Source organism: Sminthopsis crassicaudata, chromosome 3 (assembly GCF_048593235.1).
Source record: "Sminthopsis crassicaudata isolate SCR6 chromosome 3, ASM4859323v1, whole genome shotgun sequence".
Taxonomy (NCBI): Eukaryota; Metazoa; Chordata; class Mammalia; order Dasyuromorphia; family Dasyuridae; genus Sminthopsis; species Sminthopsis crassicaudata.
In genome coordinates, this window is record NC_133619.1 from 377658725 (window position 1) to 377682068 (window position 23344).

General features: G+C 31.2%; 1 protein-coding gene across 1 annotated transcript in view; it reads left to right on the plus strand.

The window, feature by feature from the left end:
* The window catches only part of THSD7B (thrombospondin type 1 domain containing 7B), a 1297161-nt gene that overhangs the window by 735993 nt on the left and 537824 nt on the right, over positions 1-23344 (plus strand). The window lies entirely within an intron of this gene.

The following is a 23344-nucleotide window of genomic DNA, read 5'->3' on the forward strand; positions in this document are numbered from 1 at the left end:
GAACTATATAGAAGTTACAAAAAAAAAATTAAAGGCTTTGTTGGACACTAAGATTAATTTTCTCTTTGTAAGTCTTTCTTTGTCAAAGAAATAATATTTTATAGAAATCAGAAAATGTTAGAAGTAAATTATTACTTAAAGATTAATTTTTCAATCCTTTATTTTATAAATAAGGGAATTAAGACTAGAGAAATAAAACAACTGGTATAAGAATATATAACTAATTAATATTAAAAATAATTCACATTGGATTTTTGTATGTAGAGCACTTTCCTCATAACAACTTTGTGAGGGAAATAGTGCTAGTATTCCTTTTTGGAACATTTTTTAATTCAAAATTAAACATTATATATATTCATATGTCATATGTATATTTTATATAATGTATATATGCACACATCCATATATAATCCCATTTTTCAGATTAGTAAAATAGAATAATTATTAAATTTCCAAACAACAGTGTTTGACAGTCATCAAGGAACATAATCCATTCTCCATGTGTATAAATACACAATTTCATTTGATAATCACCTGAGTTCTGTGAATCAATATACTAGTACCTTGATTTCAGAAAACATTTCACAATCTCACTTTATCCTTATAGAAAAATATGTGGCTAGATGATAGTAAATTATATGTACATATATGAATTATGTATATTCCATATGTACATACACACATATATGTATATATGATTATATGTGTGTATGTGCAATACTGGTTGACTGAACTGACCCAAAAAGTGGTCATTTACTAACTATACCAAATGGAATAGATGTCTCTATTAGAGTGCCTTAACATTTTTATCAGTAAGTGGTATGAAAGTATCTATTATGTTTATGAAATATTCCAAAATCACAGAACTAGGAGAGATGATTAACACACTGGATAACAGAGCTAGAATCCAAGATATGGACAGACCAAAACACTGGTCAAATATCAACATAAGAATTTTGTTAAAGTTGTGTCTTATTCTGATCTGCCTACTTCCCTTACTTTCTTATTCATTATAGTAATTATAAGTAGGCGGCATAAAGTTGTAATAGGAAAAAGTAAGATTGCAAAGGAGAATTTGGAAGTCATGTACAAAATGTCCTAAGAAGGAAAGGAGCATAATTTGCAAATTTTCCAAAAATCTGGGCTTAGTGTTCAGAAAAAAAAGAAAGAAAAGAAAATGAAAATATTATTGTCAACCTAACTATAGAATGGATTTCAGGTCTGTGAACCACATTTTAGGAAATAATTTGTTATGTTGGAGCATATAGAAGGAAAAGTATTGAGGAGAGGGAGCATTGTGCTATGAAAAGAGTAATAAATTAAAGTTAAAAGGACCAAGGTTCAAATCCTGATCCAACCCTTTGCTATCTACATTATCTATAAGGTTAAATTTTCTCAACCTATTTCCTTATCTGTAAATTGAAAGGTTAAAGAAGGGGTTGCATAAGAAGATTTTTAAGATTCTTTCTACCTCTAAAATGTAAGATTCTATAATTTGAACAATGGCAAAAAACGATGTAATACATGAAATGTAATAGAAAGACAAAAACCTAATGTCCAAACAGTTTAAAAAATATGCATAATCAGTACAACTATATCACTAAGAAAAACAACCAGCAAACCATAAATAATGAGTGTTGCGACAGTACCATAAAATTAGCCCCAGTAAAGAAATGGAAGGAAACATTTCCCTTATCATTTTGCAGGGATGGAAGATTCCTCTGTGGAGAGTATTGTGTAGGTTCTCAGATTTTTCTTCAATGTGTTGATCATTTTACTGATTCTTTTTTTTTCTTAAAAAACATCCTTTGTTAAAATAAAGAGGCTTTTAGTCTTTTTAATGTTATGGATCCCTATGGCAATGTAGTGAAGCTTTTCTCAAAAAATGTTTTTTAAATGAATAACATTAAATATGATTCTAATAGAAACCAATTATGTTGAAATAAAAATTTAATTTTTTTCATCTATGTTCATGGATCCCCTCTGGTGATTTGTGAACCCCAAATTAAGAACTTTTTTAAAAATTAAAATTGTTTTCTGGGAAGAGGGAAGGGAAAGTTAAAGGATAATATGCATATTATATTTAAAAATTATAAGAAAATGTTTTTGATAAAAGATCTCTCAGCACTCAATGGATGGGGAATGTAAAGATGTTACTTGGATAATATATAGGATATAGGATATTCCAAAGGCACAGAACTAGGAGAGATGATTAACACACTGGATAACAGAGCTAGAATCCAAGATATGGACAGACCAGAACACTGGTCAAATATCAACATAGGATATAGGATAGCCTGGAGAGAATTTAGACAGGACATGATAAGCTGTCTGGTAAGGATGGTTAAGCTTTCGAGTTTAGCACCGTATCTGGTATATTTCATAATTATTTTAAATTTATTGATAGAGAAGAAGACACTAAGCGTGTAAATAATTGTGATGGGCATATGATAAATAATGTTCAGCAAGTATTTCTTTATCCATTAATCCTTGAGAAGAGAATGTAAGCATATACCAGATTTAAGAAAGCATTGACTTAATAATTTATGTGTTGAATAGTTGTTATATTTAATTTGTTTTGAAGGAATGATACTAAATTAGGATAATGTGCTGGATTTTTTAGTTTGTTTTGTTTTGTTTTAATTTTGAGTCAGATTCTTCTCAGAACTGGTTATGAAGTGACATTGAACACTTAGGAAGATGGATTAACTTTTTCAGGTCATTGGGGAATGATTTAAATCACTGCTTCAGTATATTGAACCTGTAAGCAATCGATATCTCCCCATTGTTCCCCAAAGTATTTCTTTACAGACACAAGAAGGGAGAAAGATATTCTTAATTTAAAAAAAAGTCTATCAGTAATTTTAAAAATTAACTCCAATTTTTAGAAACTCAATTAGATATTTAAATGGTTGGCATTGTAATAAAAATTATCTCAAGCCTCCACAGATGCCTGTGCTTCCAAATTTTCAAGCCTAGCTAATCCTTTTGACAGCCTGAGAGCCTGGGGACTTAAAGAATTGAAGATTTTATTTTAAACCTCTATTTCTAGCTTCCCATCCTACCTGGAAGTTATTTACCCTCATGTTCAAGTTCTTTTCAGAGGCCCCAAGAAAATTAACTAAGTTCAGGTTAATTAAGAGGTAGATGAGAGGAGGAGGTAGTCAGGAAGAAAAGGAGATAGGAAAGCCATAATATTTCTTTCTTGTTCACTGAGGAAAATTTGAGGGACTGAGAGAAAGAACAAAAAAAGAAGAAAAGTACCTGAATGTTTTCACCACAGGATGGAAGCATTAATATGGTTCCAGAAACTCCAAATAGTTTTGTAATAATTTTTATATGAAGAGAGTGAAATATCAATTAAATCATCATGATGTAGCAGACAGAACACAAAGTCAAATGGGGCTAGAGTGAGATTTTGTATTCTTTTTTGCTTCATGACTCTGGGCAAATAACTTAATCCTGTGCCTTACCTATCAAATGAAGTTGTTGAACTGCTAAAATGTAATTTTAAATCTATGTTGTTATACATTTTCAGATTTTATTCTCTGTATACAAATCGTTAATATCTAATATGATATATTCTTTAGTAATTCGGTTGTTTCATTCATGTCTATCACTTTATTTTGAGTTTTCTTGGCAAAGATACTAAACTGGTTTGTCATTTTCTTCTCTAGCTCATTTTACAGATGAGGAATTGAGGCCAAACAACTATTATATATCTAAGGCTGGATTTAAACTTATGAGAATTTGTCTTCCTGATTCTGAACCCAGTGCTCTAGCCAATCATCTAGCTGCCCCTGTGATGTGTTCTAGGATCAAAGATACCACAGATCCCTGATGAAATCTTTGCCATAGTAGGAGTCTGCTTCAGATCATCCACATTGCTTCTGGCCCTAACTCCTCCATTATCAGTGAAAGTATCATTGTGGTGATTCAAACTGGTGAATGCTTCCATCATCCCCCTCCCTCATTAGCCCAGCAGCCAAGGCTATTGCAGTAGTGGAAAGTTCTCATCACTAAACTTGTTGGCATTGCTCAATATCTTAAAGCAATGTTGTTTAAGCAAGGAAAAGAACATTAATAATGTCATTTGTCTTTGTTTTACTGCTAAAACCTAAAGATTTCGGGACTTGTCCTTCTGACACATAGCTGAAACTTCCAATTGTTTTGTCTTTGTCTATTAAAACATGAATTCCTAGAGAACAGGAACTTACTTTTCTGCTATCACATACTTTTCACCTTCCAAGAGATAAATAATTGGAAATTCATTCTTTCATCAAGTCTCCATTATTTGAATATTTCTTATTCACTTGGAAATCAGTTTTGTTGAGAATTTCACCAATCTGAATCTGTTTGTTAAACTTATCTCTAAATTCAATGATAATGAAAAGAGGTTTATATTTTACATATAAAGGCATATAAATTATTTCCTCTCAGTTATAGAACCATTTGATCTTAACTGGTAGCTAGTTGTTGCAGTGGATAGAGTGCAGGATATGGAGTTCAGAAGACTTATCTTCCTGTGTTCAGATCCAGCTTGATACTTATTAGCTGTCTAATCCTGATTAAATCACTTAACCCTATTTGCCTCAGTACCTGATCTATAAAATGAGCTTGGAGAAGAAAATGGAAAAAAACAATCCATTATCTCTGCTAGAAAAACTTCAGATTATGTCACAAAGAGCCAAATGACTAAAAAGACTGAAAAACAACAATAATATTTTCTTTTTGCTTTTTGAATTTTTAAAATTTTAATTAATATTTTATTTTTCAAATGCATATAAAGATAGATATCAATATTCATTTTTATAAGAATTTGTGTCCCCAATTTTTCTCCTTCCTTCCTTTACCTCCCCCCTCTTCATGACAGCAAGCAATCTGATATAGCTTAAATATGTGAAGTTCTTTTAAATATTTCCATATTTGTCATAAACTCAATTTTAACTAGTAAAAGTACTATCTATTCAATAACTCTGAAAGAGAACTTGAAAATTATCTCCATTTAATAGATTAAGATAAAGGTTCAGAAATATTTATTAATTAATCTTTAATTTGTTATCTGACCAATTGCCTCAGTTAGGTCTTAAATTCTGGTCTTCTCACTTTAGGACCAATTCTCTATCCCAAAGTTTTTTAAACTGTGTATCGTGACTGGGGTTGTGTGACTGAATATGCAAGTCACAAAATTATGACTTATTATCAGTAAATTTTTTACTTGTATACTTAATATATATATATATATATATATATATATATATATATATATATATATATATATATATATATACATATGTATATATATATGACTATATACCTGGGGTCACATAAAAATTTTTTGGGCAAAAAGGGGTTGCAAGTGGATAAAGGGTTTTTGTAAGCTTTTTTTTTATTTTCAAAATATATGCACAGATAATTTTTCAACTTTGACTCTTCCATAGCCTTGTGTTTCACATTTTCCCCTCTTTCTCTCCAGCCTCTCCCCTAGATGGCAAGAAATCCAATATATATTATACATGTTAAAACATATGTTAAATCCAATATGTGTAAACTTATTTATACTATTATTTTGCTGCAAGAAAAATCATATCAAAAAGAAAAGTAAATGAGAAAGAAAACAAAATGCAAATGAACAATAACAAAAAATTGAGAATGTCATGATGTGATCCACATTCAGTTCCCACAGTTTTCTCTCTCTGGGTACAGATGTCTCTCTTCATTACAAGATCATTGGAACTGATGGATGTCAGTCATCTCGTGGTTACAAAAAGTTATGTCCATCAGAATTGATTGTTGTGTAATATTGATGTGGTCATGTACAATGATCTTCTGGTTCTGCTCATTTCACTCAGCATCAGTTCATGTAAATCTTTCCAGGCTTCTCTGAAATCATCCTGTTGGTCATTTCTTACAGAACAATAGTATTTCATAACATTCATATACTATCACTTTTTCAACCATTCTCCAACTGATGGGCATCCATTCCGTTTCCAATTCCTTGCCACTTTAAAAAGGGCTGCCACAAACATTTTGCACATGCGTGTCCCTTTCTCTCCTTTAATATAGCTTTGGGATATAAGCCCAGTAGAAACACTTGTGGATCAAAGGGTATGTACAGTTTGTTAACTTTTTTGAATATAGTTCTAAATTGTTCTTCAGAATGGCTGGAACCATTCACAATTTCACCAACAATGTATCAGTGTCCCAGTTTTCCCATTTCCTCTCCAATATTTGTCATGATCATTTCCTGCCATCTTATCCAATCTGAGAGGTGTGTATTGCTATCTCAGAGTTATCTTAATTTTCATTTCTCTGATCAATAGTGATTTAGAGCATTTTCAACTAGAAACAGTTTAAGAAGCCTTGCTCTATCCACTCTTCTCTGCTCCCCAAGAAGTAATCTTTCAGGGAAGTCTAGATAATGATGAAGGCAATCACTTATTTCATTTCATCAAAACTTTTGCTTTTGTCCTCATGCTTTTTTTTTTGGGGGGGGGAAGTTTCTCTTGTTAGGCTTTAGGTCCCTATTACAATAACTATGGGTTTTATTTACATCTTCTCTCCTCTCCTTCTCTAACTATATAAAGACCTTTTTTTTTTTCCTGTGTAAAACTTTTACAGCCATAATCAATTGCTACCCAGAGCTGTTTGGGGAGTTAAATATTGGTTTAAATTTAATTTCTTTCATACTGCTGTCTAATTTTCCTAAAAGTGTTTATTAGTCTTTATTCCAGTAGCTGAGGTCTTGTTTATCAAATATTAGAATATTAAATAATTTTATTTCCATATGTTGTACACCTAAACTATTGCACTAACCAATTTTTTTCTATTTTTGAAACATTGTTTAATGTTTTATTTCTTTTTAATCTCTTTGATAATTAAAAAATTGAAAACTTGGGTTCTTACTAATCTTACCACTAAATAATTATTTGACTTTGGGAAAGATTATAATCTCTCTGGGCCTCAGTTTTTTAATCTTTAAAATAAAGTATTAGTTTAATATCAATGGTTCCGATAAAGGCCTCATTTCCAAAATATATAGAGAATTGACTCTAATTTATAAGAAATCAAGGCAATCTCCAATTGATAAATGGTCAAAAGATATGAACAAACAATTCTCAGATGAAGAAATTGAAACTCTTTCTAGTCATATGAAAAGATGCTCCAAGTCATTATTAATCAGAGAAATGCAAATTAAGACAACTCTGAGATATCACTACACACCTGTCAGATTGACTAGAATGACAGGGGAAAGATAATGCAGAATATTGAAGGGGATGTGGGAAAATAGGGACACTGATACATTGTTGGTGGAATTGTGAATATATACAGCCATTCTGGAGAGCAATTTGGAACTATACTCAAAAAGTTATCAAACTGTGCATACACTTTGACTCAGCAGTGTTACTCCTAGGCTTATATCCCAAAGAGATCTTAAAGAAGGGAAAGGGACCTCTATGTGAAAGAATGTTTGTGGCAGTCCTCTTTGTGGTGACCAGAAACTGGAAACTACATGGATGCCCTTCAGTTGGAGATTGGCTGAATAAATTGTGGTATATGAATATTATGGAATATTATTGCTCTGTAATAAATGACCAACAGGATGATTTCAGAAAGGCCTGGAGAGACTTACATGAACTGCTACTGAGTGAAATGAGCAGTACCAGGAGATCATTATATACTTCAACAACAATACTATATGATGATTAATTCTGATGGACGTGGCCTTCTTCAACAATGAGATGAACCAAATCAGTTCCATTAGAGCAGTAATGAATCGAACCAGTTATATCTAGTGAAAGAACTCTGGGAGATGACTATGAACTACTACATAGAATTCCCAATCCTTCTATTGTTGCCCTCCTGCATTTTTGTTTTCCTTCAAAGGCTAATGGTACACTATTTCAAAGTCCAATTCTTTTTGTACAGCAAAACAATTGTTTGGACATGTATTCATATATTGCATTTAATTTATACTTTAACATATTTAACATGTATTGGTCAACCTACCATCTGGGGGAGGGGGGAAGGAGGAGAAAACTTAGAAGAAAATGTTTGGCAATTGTCAATGTTGTAAAATTACCCATGCATATATCTGGTAAATAAAAACTATTAAAATATTTAAAAAAAGAAAATACTTTTCCAAATTAAAAAAATAAAGTAATATAAAATAAAGTATTGGATTAAATGACTTCTAAGATTCCTTCATAATAAGTGTTTTTTCATTCATTCCTACTTAAAAAGTCAATGTTCTATATTTATATGGTTTCTTAATTCACATTTAAATTTAGTAATTTTTGGACTCTGGTCAGAAGGAATGAAATTGAAATTAATAGGAGAATATCAAATCATATAGAGCAGGACAATATCAAATGCTTTCTTAATGTGAAAACTAGCATCTGAGTTTATGAAGTTACAATGGAGACATACTATGGCCTTTAATGGGACCACAGCCCCAATTTAGGGGAGCACTGTCCTTGTGGTTGTTATGATGTCAAATGAAACTATTCATCTCTGTATCTATATATCTGTCTAAATACATGTAGGTATGCATATGCATGTATGAATATATGCACATATGTACAAATATGTACATATTTATATATGCATATATATTGCATATGTATATGTGTATATACATAATTTATCCTAGTTTTTTATTACTCATTCCCTCCTTTCTTTTCATCATCCTTCCCTCTACTCTCTCTCTCCACTTTCATTTGTAAGAGGTGGGTTTGGGGGGAGGAAAAATTCAGTATAATCTGTGATGAGGACCATGACTTATGTTTTCTTTTCTCTATGAATAACTTTTCCCCAAACAAAATGAAAAGGTAGAAAGGTTTTTTACCAATAACTATCTTCAAAATGCAGATTTCATCTGCTGAGAGACACCCACAGTGATAAAATGATGTAGTGGTCATGACAACATGGAAGAATTTCAGAGTGAAATCTGTGTAGCTGCTAAAGACAGCATTTAGTTTAATTTGTAAAAGTTCTGAGGGACAGATACTAATCTTAGAAGGGGAGTAGTTTAAAGGAAAGCCTAAATTTTGACAATGGTAGTGAGAACAGATATGAACTGTCTTGATTGGTTGATCAGAGAACTGATGGGATCAGACCAAATTGCTATAGCATCATAGTATGGTTTCTTATGGAGCCTTAGTCCCTATTTAGGAGACCATTACATGCATCAATTACCAAACTAACAGAAATCATATAATTATTTCTATAGATGCAGAAAAAGCATTTGACAAAATCTAATATCTGTTCTTATTTAAAAAAACACTAAAGAGCATAAGACTAAATAGAATTTTCTTTAAAATAACCAGTAATATCCATCTAAAACCATCATGTAATGGGGATAAACTAGAACCATTCCAATAAGAACATGGGTGAAAGAAGATTGTTCACAATCACCATCACTATTCAATATTTTATTAGAAATGTTAATTTTAGAAATAAGAAAAAGAAATTAAAGAAATTAGAGTAGGTAATGAGAAAACCAAATTATCACTCTTTTCAGATGATATGAGGGTATATTTATAAAATCCTAGAGAATCAACTAAAAATGACTAGAAATAATCCACAACTTTAGCAAAATAAATTCACATAAATAATCAACAAAATTCAGCAGCAAGAAATACAAAGAGAAATCCCATTTAAAATAACATTAGATAGGGACAGCTAGGTGGCTCAGTGGATAGAGCACCAGCCTTGAATTCAGGAGGACTGAAGTTCAAATCTGCTCTCAGACACTTAACACTTCCTAGCTGTGTGACCCTGGGCAAGTCACTTAACCCCAACCTCAGGAAAAATAAATAAATAAAATAACTGTAGAAAATATAAAATATGTCAGAGTCTACCTGCCAAGACAAAGTCAGGAATGATATGAACACAATTACAAAACACATTCCACACAAATAAATTCAGAACTAAACAACTGGAAAAATATCAAATGTTCATGGGTTATGTTGAGCTACTATAATACAAATGACAATTCTACCAATTCAATTACAGAACAAGGAAACATAATAACAGTTCATCTAGAAAAACAAAACATCAAGAATTCCAATGGAATTTATGGAAAATGCAAATGAAGGTTACCTAACTACATGAGATCTAAAACTATATTACAAAGCAGCAGTCTTCAAAACCATTGATATTGGCTACAGAATAAAGTAGTGGATCAATGGAATAGATTAGAAAGACACAATGACCAAGGCCTATAGTAATCTATTATTTGGTAAACTCCCAAACTAGAAGAGAATTGAGAATGATCAAGAAAATCATGAAAAACCATACTATTTTCCATGATTTTCTTGCATCATTCTCATTTCTCTTCCAGTTTTTTCTCTCCTTTTGTTGCTTATTTTTCAAAATCTTTTCTGAGTTCTTCTATGGCCTGAGACAAATTCATATTTTTCTTGGAGGCTTTCGATATAGGAGCTTTAACTTTATCTTCTAGTGATCATCCTGTCACCATAGTAACCGTATTCAGATTTTTTTTCTGTTGTTTCCTTATTTCCCCAGCCCATTATTTGACTTTTTGATTCTTTGTAAAAGTAGGGCTTCACATCTAGGAGTAAGCATGCATTTTAGATTTTTGGGCAGCAGTTTTTAGGAACATTTCCTGGAACTTTTAGTTTTCAGTTCTTCCAATGTGGTAAAATATAAGGAGAAGTGTTTTTAATAATCTCTCAGCATATGCTCTAGCTTGTGAACAATTGAAAACACTCTTCTCTGCTTTGGAATTGTAAGAAAGATCTGTGCTCCGTCATGGCAGTAATGTTTGGTATGCTATTACTTCTTGTTACTTTGAAATTTTGATTCAGGACTCTGACCTTGATTTGAGTATGGGAAAAGGAATAGAGTCTTGTATCTCCAATAGCAAACAGACCCCTGTAATCTTCTGACCTGTTGTTTCAACCTCCTTAAACTGTGTGCTGAGAAGATACCATGCTAGTCTTGATGCAAGGGGTCCCAAGGCCTGATGAGTTGGAGTTGCACTGGTGTGGCCTGGGGCATATTGTGCTCCACTCTAACACTGGGGCATTAAACCTTTCATGATGACTTTGTAAGTTTTCTTGGTCTGGAAAATTGTTTCACTCTCTCTTTTTGTTGGTTCTGTTGCTGTGCAACTCATTTAAAGTCGTTGTTTAAAAGTATTTGGAAGGGGCAGCTAAGTTGTGTAATAGAGCACCAGCCTTGATGTCACGAAGACCTGAGTTCAAATCTGGCATCAGACACTTAACAGTTTCTAGCTGTGTGACCCTGGGCAAGTTGCAATTGCCTCAGCCAAAAAAAAAATAATAATTTGGAGGGGTTTGGGGGAGAGCTCAAGCTAGTCCCTGCCTTTACTTCTCCATTTTGGCCCCATCTCTAGATTGGCTTCTAAAAGCTCTTGCAACTCCAATTTTGAAGATTTTTTTTTTATTTCACACATTTGCTTTAGGGGAAAAAAATGGAAGCAAACTGAATAGAGATGAAAATTAAATACTGGAAAGGAAATTCAATGAAAGGAATAATGTAAGAAGCACAGATACTCTAATGGAAGGAAAAGTAGTAACCAAAAAAGATTGACACTGATAATGATCTTTTAAATTATTTTAAATATTTTCCCAATTACATGTAAAATAATTTTAACCTTCATTTTTTATTAATTTTTAATTCCAAATTCTTTCCCACCCCTTTAATAACAAGGTTAGCAATTTTATAAAGGTTAGACATGTGCAGTCAGGCAAAACATAGATAATGATCTTTTAAAAAAATTTAAAAGACAGACAGCATATCCTTTAGTTCCATTAAAAGTGTCAAGGCTCTGATATTTTCCTTATATTAAAATTTTATATACATAATATTATATATATATATAATATTGATGTTGCTTATGCTATATTAAAGCAAGACACTTGCTAATTCATTGCATTTGATTTCCTTCGTCATCTCTTAAATCCATCATTTTATATTCTTTCCTACATGCAGAATGTCTGATTTATAAGCATTATTTATTGCTTTCATGTGACAGCAAAGTTCACCATAATATTCACAGAATATTATTATTGGCTAATATTTATGGAGTACTTTAAAGTTTTCAAAGCTCCATGTATACACACACACACACACACACACACACACACACACACACACACATATATATAATCTCATTGAATTCTCACAACAATCCTGATATGGATGCTATTATTATTCCCATGTTACAGATGAAAAAAATTAAGAGAATTTAAATAATTTAGCTAGCTTCATTTAGCCATCAAGTTTCTTTCATTTTTTCTTTTTCTAGTAAATGTATTTATTTTTAATAGACATTTTATGAATCATGTTGGAAGAGAAAAATCAGATCAAAAGGGAAAAATCATGGGAGAGATAAAAGCACAGAAAAAAGAAGTGAACATAGCATGTGTTGATTTACATTCTGTCTCCTTAGTTCCAACATTCTTGCTGTTATCATGTGCAATGTATTCCTGGTTTTGCTTGTTTTGCTCAGCATCAGATCCTGTAAATCTGTCTAGGCCTTTCTAAAATCAGCTTGTTCATCATTTTTTACAGAACAGTAATATTCTTTACCTTCATAAACCACAACTTGTTCAGCCATTCTCCAATTGATGGGTATCTAGTCATTTTCCAAGTTTTGCTAAACAAAAAGAGCTGCTACAAACATTTTTGCACATGTGGATCTGTTTCCCTCCTTTATTATTTCTCTGAGATATAAACTCAGTAATAGCACTGCTGGGTCAAAGGGTATGCACACTTTGATAGTCCTATGGGCGTAGTTCCAAATGGCTCTCTAGAATGGTTGGATCATTTCATAGTTTTAGCAACAATGCATTAGTGTCCCAGTTTTCTAAAATCCCTACCAGCATTTATCTTTTTCTGTCATTTTAACCAATCTGAGAGGTGTGAGGTAGTACCTCAGAGTTGCTTTCTTTTGCATTTCTTTAATCAATAGTGATGAAAAACATTTTTTCATATAACTATGCATGGCTTTAATTTCTTTATCTGAAAATGGACTATTCATATCCTTTGACCATTTATCAATTGAGGAATGACTTGTATTTTTATAAATTTGACACAGTTCTTTATTATATTTTAGCAATGAGACCTTTATTAGAAACACTAAGTATAAACTTTTTTTTCCCTCAGCTTTATACTTTCCTTTTAATCTTGTTTCTGTTGGTTTGTGTGTGCAAAACTTTTTAAATTTAAATGTAACAAAGTTGTCAGTTTTGCCTGTCATATTGTTCTGTAGTTCTTCTTTGGTTATAAATTCCCCTTCTCCAAAGATCTGATAAATTATAACTAACATGTTTATGAGGCAAATTTCAAGTTCAAGTTTTCCTGACTCCAAGTTAAGTCTGCTGTCCACTGTATCACCTGCTGTTCACTGTATCACCTAACTAATCTATCTAATCTAATGATCAATTAGGACTACTTTCATAGTTTACATTTATTTGCATTAAACCATACTTTATTTTGAAAATATTTTCAATTCTGATTGACCTCTTCATATGTCTAGCATTCTCCATGAGCTTTGTAATATGATTCTTATTTTGCCTCATAAGTAAATAAGTTGCTTTTAAGAAACAAAGACTCTGATTCTAATTAACAGCTTATTTTTAGACCTCAAATGAATTTAGATGAAATAGAATAAATTAGTTGTGATTTAGCCGAGATATCACTTTAACTTTGTTAACTAATCTTCTATAATTAAAAAGAGAAGAAGTATTTTTTTTACCTCCTAGATGTAGTCTCATTTCAATATGATTGATTCTACATAAAAATACTTTTTAGAAAGTTTTTTTTTTCTGTACAGATTAGTTATTAGGAGTGGAGGGAAGGGTTGTCTGCATATTGTTTGTTTTTCATTATGGTAATAAAGCTTGTACTGAGTGAGGCAATTAAACATTGGTACCTTAATATTTCAATTGGAAGTTTGAGGTTTAATAGAAGCTAAATAATTTATATATATAAAGAAATCAAAAGCTAATACAAAATCTGGGATGCAATGTATGAAAAAATAGATTGCCCAAAGTCTAGACAAACATGTATTAAGAAAAATCAAGTTAAGGCAAATTTAACTGAAGAAATTGATATATATTTTTTTAAATTTGAACACTTTTGTCTCAGTCAACAATTAATATTTTACCCACATCTCTCAGTTTCTTCAAATTTCCTGACTGATTAAAAATATTTAATGTCATGCATATGATTACAAGAGGATTAGCTGAATGGTCTCTAAGTGAAATTCCTTGTAAAAACTATTAGTCAACATGATAAAGATAGTTATGCAAGAAGTGATTGATTCCAGGAGGATTATGGGAATATGGTGTAGTAGGTTGGTAAATTTCAAGCTCTCCTGATTTCCCCACAAATAAACAAACTTGGATTTCAGAGTGAACATAGACTGGCAAAAAGTCAAGAATTATTGGGGTAGAACAAGGGTCCTCCTGATATAACCCAAGAAGATCAGAAGAAAGACCTGGAATCTAGGATTAATCTGTATGAAGAGAAAATACTTCCTTAGAAACACCTAGTAGGGATACCTGGGGAGAGCTGGGTGTGACTGGAGCCTCAGCAGGAACCTCAGGAACTTTCGTCTTCTGACTGTGGAGCTGGGTCTGAATCCAAGAAGACTCAGTTTATTGGAAATGACAGATCCAGCTGTGCTGCAGAGCTGAAGCCCTGGGTGGGAAGGAACCAGCAACAAGTGAGTGCAAAGGGCAGGGATTCTTCTAGCTGCCAGTGCTTGCTAGAGGATGGAGCTCTTGGTTTGGGGCTTCTGCTCAGAGGGGAAAACTGAGGTGAAGGTAGAGGCACCATTCTCCCTACCCCCACCATTAGAAATACTTATATTAATACCACTTGTTTAAAAAAATGAATTAGCAAAGAGGAAAAAAAATGTACCACAGAAACATAGTATGAGAACAGGTAAGACTAGGGTTAATCCTCAGATGAAGACAATGAAGTGAAAAAAAAAAAAAAAAAAGCTTCTACCCCAGAGAGTAACGTGAAATGGCTCCCTGCCCAGAGAAAATTTATAGAAGAACTCAAAAAAGAATTTAAAAATCAAATGAGAGACATGGAAGAAAAAATAAAATAAACAAAGACCATCCAAAAAAAAAAAAAAACAAGATTATGAAAAAAAAATTAATCCATTAGGAAAGGGCAAGGAGAAGCCAGTGAAATTACAAGAGATTAAGAAATAAGAAAACTGGTGGAATTGTGAAAGAATCCAGCCATTCTGGAGAGCAATTTGGAACTATGCCCAAAAAGTTATCAAACTGTGCATACCCTTTAATACAGCATTGCTGCTATTGGGCTTATATCCCAAAGAAATACTAAGAAGGGGAAAGGGACCTGTATGTGCCAAAATGTTTGTGGCAGCTCTTTTAGTAGTGGCTAGAAACTGGAAGATGAATGGATGTCCATCAATTGGAGAATGGTTGGGTAAATTATGGTATATGAAGGTTATGGAATATTATTGCTCTGTAAGAAATGACCGGCAGGAGGAATACAGAGAGGCTTGAAGAGACTTACATCAACTGATGCTGAGTGAAATGAATAGAACCAGAAGATCGCTGTACACTTCAATGTTGTATGAAGATGTATTCTGATGGAAGTGGATATCTTCAACATAAAAAAGATCCAACTCACTTCCAGTTGATCAATGATGGACAGAAACAACTACACCCAGAGAAGGAACACTGGGAAGTGAATGTAAATTGTTAGCACTACTGTCTGTCTACCCAGGTTACTTATACCTTCGGAATCTAATACTTAACTTGCAACAAGAAAATGGTATTTACACACACATATATTGTATCTAGGTTATATTGTAACACATGTAAAATGTATGGGATCACCTGTCATCAAGGGGAGGGAGTAGAGGGAGGGAGAGGATAATTTGGAAAAATGAATACAAGGGATAATATTAAAAAAAATTACTCATGCATATATACTGTCAAAAATTATAAATACAATTTAAAAAAAAGAAATAAGAAAACTGATTATGAAGAATGAAAAAATAGAACAGGATGTGAAATATCTTAAAGAAAAATGACAGAAATGGAGAATAGATCAAGAAGAGAAACTATAAGAATAAATTGATGACCTTGACACAATAAGGGAAGAAATAATTCATGAAAATTGTCCTGGAGTGAGAGAACATGAGGGGGAAGTAAAAGGAGAAAAAAATCCACTGATTACCACCTCAATGAGATCCTTTGTGGAAAACTTATAGGAACATTATTGCAAATTTTGAAACACCCAGATCAAAGAGAAAATTTTGCAAGAAACAAGAAAAAAAATTCAAATACATTGTAATCATAATTAGCATTCTACAGGACTTATCAGTAGCCACAATAAAAGAACACAGGACCTGGAATCATATCTACCAATGATTAAAATAACTAGGCCTGTTGCCAAAAATATCATATCCACCAAAATCCTATAATATTGAGTGAGAAAAAAATGGACATTCAATGAACTTGCAGATTTTTAAGACTTTCTATCAACAAAACTCAAACAATAGAAAATTTAATATATAAGAGCCAATATCAGAGATCATTTTTAAGGAACTCAATATATACAAATTATTTAAGTTTTATTTGAATGGGAAATGAATACCTCATATTTAAGACTGGCATAAGCAATAAGGCAGTTCAAAAGAAAGATTGGGAGAGCAGTTTGATGGTGCAGTAGATAGAACACCAACCCTGAAGTCAGGAAGACTTGTTTTCAGTCTGAACTCAGACACTTGATGCTTCCTAGCGTTGTGACCCTGGGAAAGTCACTAACGCCCAATTCCTTAGCAAAAAAAAAAATGGGGAAGAGTTCAGAAATAATAATTATGTTAATTAAATGATATACAGGGAAAAAAAATAGACACAGAGACATTAGAGGAGGATGAGAGCTCCTAGTTCTATATATTTTAGAAATGAAACGGTTATCAGAAAATCCTGCCTGTAAAAGTTGTTTCCTGGTTTTCTACTTTCCTCTTAATCTTGGGTGCATTGGATTTTTTGTGTAAATTGAAAATCAAAACTATCCATTTTGCATTTCATGTTTTTTATCTTCTAAATGGGCATAAATTCTTGCATTCTCCATAAATATGACATATAAATCATTCCAGTATCTTTGTTAAGAAACTCCCAAATGGGGCCTAGCCATATCAGATCTAAAACTATATTATAAAGTGGTAATCAACAAAACATTATTAGAATAGGTTAGGGGTACATAAGATACATACATAACTGTTTGACCTTTCAAATGGTCATGTATCTGAACACTCCAAATCTAATCAGAGTGGCATTACTTATATACACCTAACCATAATGTTCTTTGCAATTAATAAAGAATGCACACACACACACACACACACACACACACACACACACACACATATATATATATATATATATGCCATGTGTACCAAAATATAATAAAGATTATTACAAAATACTTTTCCATTTAAAGCATGATATATGCATATTTAATATCGGCATTAAAAAATTAAATACTAAACAGATGCATTTTATGCTAAAAACTTGTCACCTGACATTGGAGTCTAAGTTTCAATACATTTTAATCTTAATATTTAGTGAAACAAGATACTGTATTGTATACCAAATACTTACTAAATATATTATTTATATTGACTATAAAAGGGTCAGAATGGAGAAAGAACTACAATTTTGACTATATGGGCAGAAAATGAAAAAAAGAGACAAGTATAATTTGTCATAATTAATAACATTGTTAAGACCAAATCGTTTATATTACACAATTACTAATTATACCCATTATTATGTACTTACTCAGATTTTACATTCTATTTGTAATACATATTACCATCATTAATTATTTAGCTATTGCTTATTTTCTATCTCTTGCATGGATAAGCAGGATTTTATTAACTCTTGAAACTCCATAGAGTGAGAGAAGCTACATATTTTTAAATAAGGATGGCAAATAACATTAATCCTTTTGTTTATATTCTGTGTATGGGATCATCTTTGACTTTTTGTATAGATCTTCACCTATACCCTATCCCAAGTGTAGCAATTTGTCAATTAACTTGCAACAACAACAATAACAAAATACACACACATATAAATGTTTTTTTTTTGTGTGTGTGTGTGTATACAGAGAGAGAGAGAGAGAGAGAGAGAGAGAGAGAGAGAGAGAGAATATGCTATATTTCCCTTTATATGCTATATTTCCCTTTTAGAATATGATCTTGTTGACAGTGAATTCACTTGTTTTTCTGTTTGTGTCCCCTGCACTATTTTTCTTTCAATCATTCATTTCAATATTCAGATATGGATTGCGTCTATTACAGGGTATAAAGAAAATATGAAAATAGGTAAAAGGTAAAAGGAAGAAGAATATAGAAAATAGTAAGTAGGCCAATTTGGCCAGAATTAAAAGTTTGTAAATTACCCATATGGTAAAAGAAATGCAAAACAAACAAATAAGCAAACAAACAAGAAGAACAAGAAAATTAAGAATGTAAAAAAGAAAAGTCTGAATACACAGATGATCAGTTCTCTCTGAAAATGGATAGAATTTTTTTTAACATGGGTCATTTGATATAGTCTTAGATTATTTTCTTGATCAGGAAAACTCTCTTTCACAATTGACCATCATTAAAATATTGTTCCTATTGTATATAATATTCACCTGGTCCTGCTCACTTAACATTTTATCAGCTTATCTAAGTCCTGCCATATTTTTCGGAAACGACACACTGCATTACATCCCACATGTACAAGACAGTTTAAATTTCATAAAATCAAAATTACATATTTTTAATACTGTGATCTTTATTTTTTGTTTTGCCATAAATTCTTCCCTTATAGATAGATATGATAGTTATTTGTCCTTTCTCTCCTATCTTATTCATGATACCACCCTTCATATCTAAGTCATTTATCTATTTTTACTTTTTCTGGTAAACAATATGAGAGGTTGATCTATGCCTAGTTTCTGCCAAACTGCTTTCCAGTTTCCAAACAATTTTTTTGTCAAATGGTAAGCTCTTATATTCAAAACTTGGATCCTTATGCTTCTCAAACACTAGATTACTTTAGTCATTTATTATTGTGTATTGTGTGCCTGATCTATTCGATTTATCTATCACTCTATTTCTTAGCTAGAACCAGATTGTTTTTATAATTACTACTTTGTAATATAGTTTGAAATCTGGTATTGCTAGGTCTTCTTCCATCACTTTTTTATTCTCATGATGTTATTGATCTTTTCTTCTTCCAAGTAAATTTTTTATTAATTTTTTCTATCCCCATAGAATACTTTTTAGTAGTTTTATAGCATGGCACTGAATAAGTAAATTAACTTAGATTGAAATGTCATTTTTATTATATCACTTCATCCTATCTATGAGCAATTGAGCTTTCTTAATTTTAAAAATCTGTTTTCATTTATATGAAAAGTGTTTTGTAATTTTGTACATATTATCCTTGGGTTTGTTTCAGCAGGTGGATCCCTAATTTTTTTATATTATCTGCAATTATTGTAAATAGATTTTTTAATCTCTTACAGTTGGGTTGGGTTTGTTATAAGTAGAAATGTTGTTCATTTATTTGAGTATATTTTATATTCTGCAACTGAATGCAAAGATTATTGATTGTTTCAACCAGTTTTTTTATTTGATTTCTGTAGGATTCTCTGTCTGACATAAAATCAACTTCAAAGAGTGATAGTTTTGTTTCCTTATTGCTTATTTTTATTCTTTCTTTTCTTAACTAATTGCTATAGTTTCACTGGGCCCAGAATCAGGAAGACCTGTATTTAAATCCAACCTAGTAACTATGTGATCCTGGGCAAATCACATCCGTCTTTGCTTCAGAGATTCTCATATATAAAATAAGCTGTAGAAGGAAATGGCAAATCACTCCATTATTTTTGCCCAAGAAAACCCCAAGTGGGGTAACAAGTCAACTAGGACTGAAGTAATTGATAAACAAGACAGTCATCCCTGTTTGTTTTTAGACACATACTACTTATCATTTTAAGAACCATTCCTTTGTTTTTTTATGCTTTGTAGTGTCTCAAATAGTAATAGATATTATATTGTGTCAAAGACTTTTTCTGCACCTAGTAATATAATAACATGACTTTTATTTGCTATTACTATTGATGTAGTTTTCCTTGTATTGAAATAGACTTGCATTCCTGGAATAAATCCCACCTTGTTATAGTTTATGATCTTTGCAATCTATGTCTACAATCTCCATGTAAATATTTCATTTAAAATTTTTATATCAATCATCATTAATTAAATTGATCTATACCTTTCTTTCTTTCTTTTTGCTATCCCTGGTTTGGATATTAATATGATATTTGTATCATACAAGGAATTTGATAAAACTTTTTTTAAAATAGTTTTTTTTCAAATAGTTTATATCAGGATTATTGTCATAATTTTGTAATTTCTTATTTATTTATTTTAGTTTTCCTTTCTTTTTTAAATTTTGAGTTCCAAAGTCTTTCTCCCACTTCCTCTTCCACTCACTGAAAAAATCAGGCACATAAAGTATACATATGAAATCATATAAAACATATTTTTATAATTACAATATAATTTTGAAAGCAAGAAAGATAAATAAAATGAGAACATTATGCTCCAATTTGCACTGTCTATCAATTCTCTCTCTGGAAGTGGATTGAATTTTAAAATCACGATTCTTTATTATTGTTCTGTAAAGAAATGATCAACAGGATGATTTCAGAGAAGTCTGGAGAGACTTACATGAACTGATGTTAAGTGAAATGAGCAGAACCAGGAGATCATTATACACAGCAACAAAATGGCTCCCTTCAACAATGAGATGATTCAAATCAATTCCAGTTGTTAAGTATTGAAGAGAGTCAGCTACACCCAGAGAGAGAACTAAAATCATGATTCCTTTGGAATCACCTTGTATTATTATATGATTAGGTTAACCAATCTTTCAGAGTTGATCATCATTACAACATTGTTATTATTGTGCACAATAATCTCTCTTCTCATTTTATTGTACATCATTTCAAAAATATTTTGCCACATATAACTGAAAACACCTCTCTCATCACTCCTAATAGCACAATACTACTCCATCTAAATTATATGTTCAATCATTTCCTAGTTCATAAGTCTCCTAATTTTCCAATTCTTTGCCCACACAAAGAGTTGCTATATTGTATATAGTATTTTATACATATAAACATATATATATATATCCTTTTCCTCTGAACTACTTAACCTAGTAGTGATATTATTGGATCAAATAGTTTTAAAAGTTTATAGCCTTTTGGGCCCAGTTGTAAATTGTTCTCTAGAGTAGTTGGACCACTAACAGTTCATTAGAGCTCAGCTTCTAAAACTGAGGGTTGCAACCCCATATCTTATAATCAAATGTGAAGATTGCAAAATTATGATGTATTATCAGCATATGTATGATTTGTAAAGTTATTTTATGTACCTATATACCTAGGGTAATGTAAAAATTATTCAGGCAAAAAGTGGTCACAACTAGAAAAAATTTAAGAAGCTCTGCATTAGTATGTCTATTTTTCCCTCATCTTCTTCTGCATTCCTAATTTCTGATGTGTATAAGATACCAACTTAGAGTTGTTATAATTTTCATTTCTCTAATCAATAATAATTTAGATCTTTTTTCATATGATTATATATGTTTTTTGAATTCTTCTGAAAACTGCCTATTCATGTTTATTAACAATTTATTAATTGCATTTTAAAACAATTGTATTTATATATTTGATGTAGTTCTATACTCAGTATGTATTTCAGAAATGAACTCTTTGTCAAAAAACTTATTTTTTGATATTTTTATTATCTATTATATGTTTTAGGAAAATATAGTTTCCCTGATTATCACTTTTATTAAGCTTATTTTTGCTTTTGCCTTATCTGAGATAATTATTGATATCTCTGACTATTGTTTTGCTTCAGCTAAAGAATATTTGATTCTTCTCTTGCCCCTTATTTTAATTTTCTGTGTATATTTCTGTTTTAAGCATGTCTCTTCTATACAACATATTGTTGGATTCTAGTTTGTAACCCATTTGTACTGATTTCCTTCTGTGAGTGAACACATCCCATTCACATTTATTCACACTTATTATTAGTGTGTATTTATTATTAGTGTGTATTTCCCTCCATGCTATTATCTTCAGTTTCTTCCTACTGTCCCTCATGAAAACTTTATTTTCTTTCTAAATATTTTAAATTTACAAAAAATGTTTTTGTTTCCTTAATCCACCCACTTCATTAAAACCCTTCCCCTTTCTCTTTATCCTCTTTCCCTCCTATTTCCCTTTTGGGTAATTAACATTCCTATATACAACTAAGTGCATATACATATACATATGTGTATATATATATATATATATATATATATATATATATATATATATATATATATATATATATACATATATATATATATATATATAGAGAGAGAGAGAGAGAGAGAGAGACATGTACATACATACATGCATATATATTTACTTACATATATTTCCATCTTTTGAACCAATTCCAATGAACGTGTGGTTCAAACATCACCTGCCACCTCATCATTGTTGGCCCCCCACTGTAAGAAAAAAAAATTCTGTATGCTTCTTCATCTTCTTTATTTTTGCATGTATGCTACTGAGAAATAACATATAATACAATGGGGATGAAGATAATAGAGAAGTAATCTAGTTTGAACCTTACAATTATGTGGAAGTTTTTATTGAGAATCATTGTCAGTTAGTGATTGTAGATCCTTTTTTTTTTTTTTTTTTTTTTTTTTTTTTTTTTTTTTTTTGTGATTGTAGATCTTCACCTGAGAAGATAAATAAGTCCAGGGGTTCTACTTTAATGTATACATACTCCTTTTAGTAAAATACTTTTGTCATTTTTTTTAACCATTCCACATTCCCTATGTGTTTTTAAAAAATTATATATTTATTTTAATGGTTTTCTTTCTTTCTCTTGTTATGCATATATATTATTTTAAAACATTTTATTAAAACTTTTTATTTTCTTTTTATTGTGGTAAATTTCTTTAGTTTTAATACATATTGCTTTATGAATCATTTTGGGAGAGAAAAGAGAGAAAAATCAGAGCAAAAGAGAAAAACCATGGGAGAGATAAAAAAAAAAAAAACAAAAGAGAAAAAAGAAGTGAATATAGCATGTGTTTATATACATTCAGTCTTAGTTCTTTTTCTGGATGCAGAGAGATTTAAAAAAAAAGAAAAAAGAAGTGAATACAGCATGTGTTTATATACACTCAGTCTTCTTAATTCTTTTTCTAGA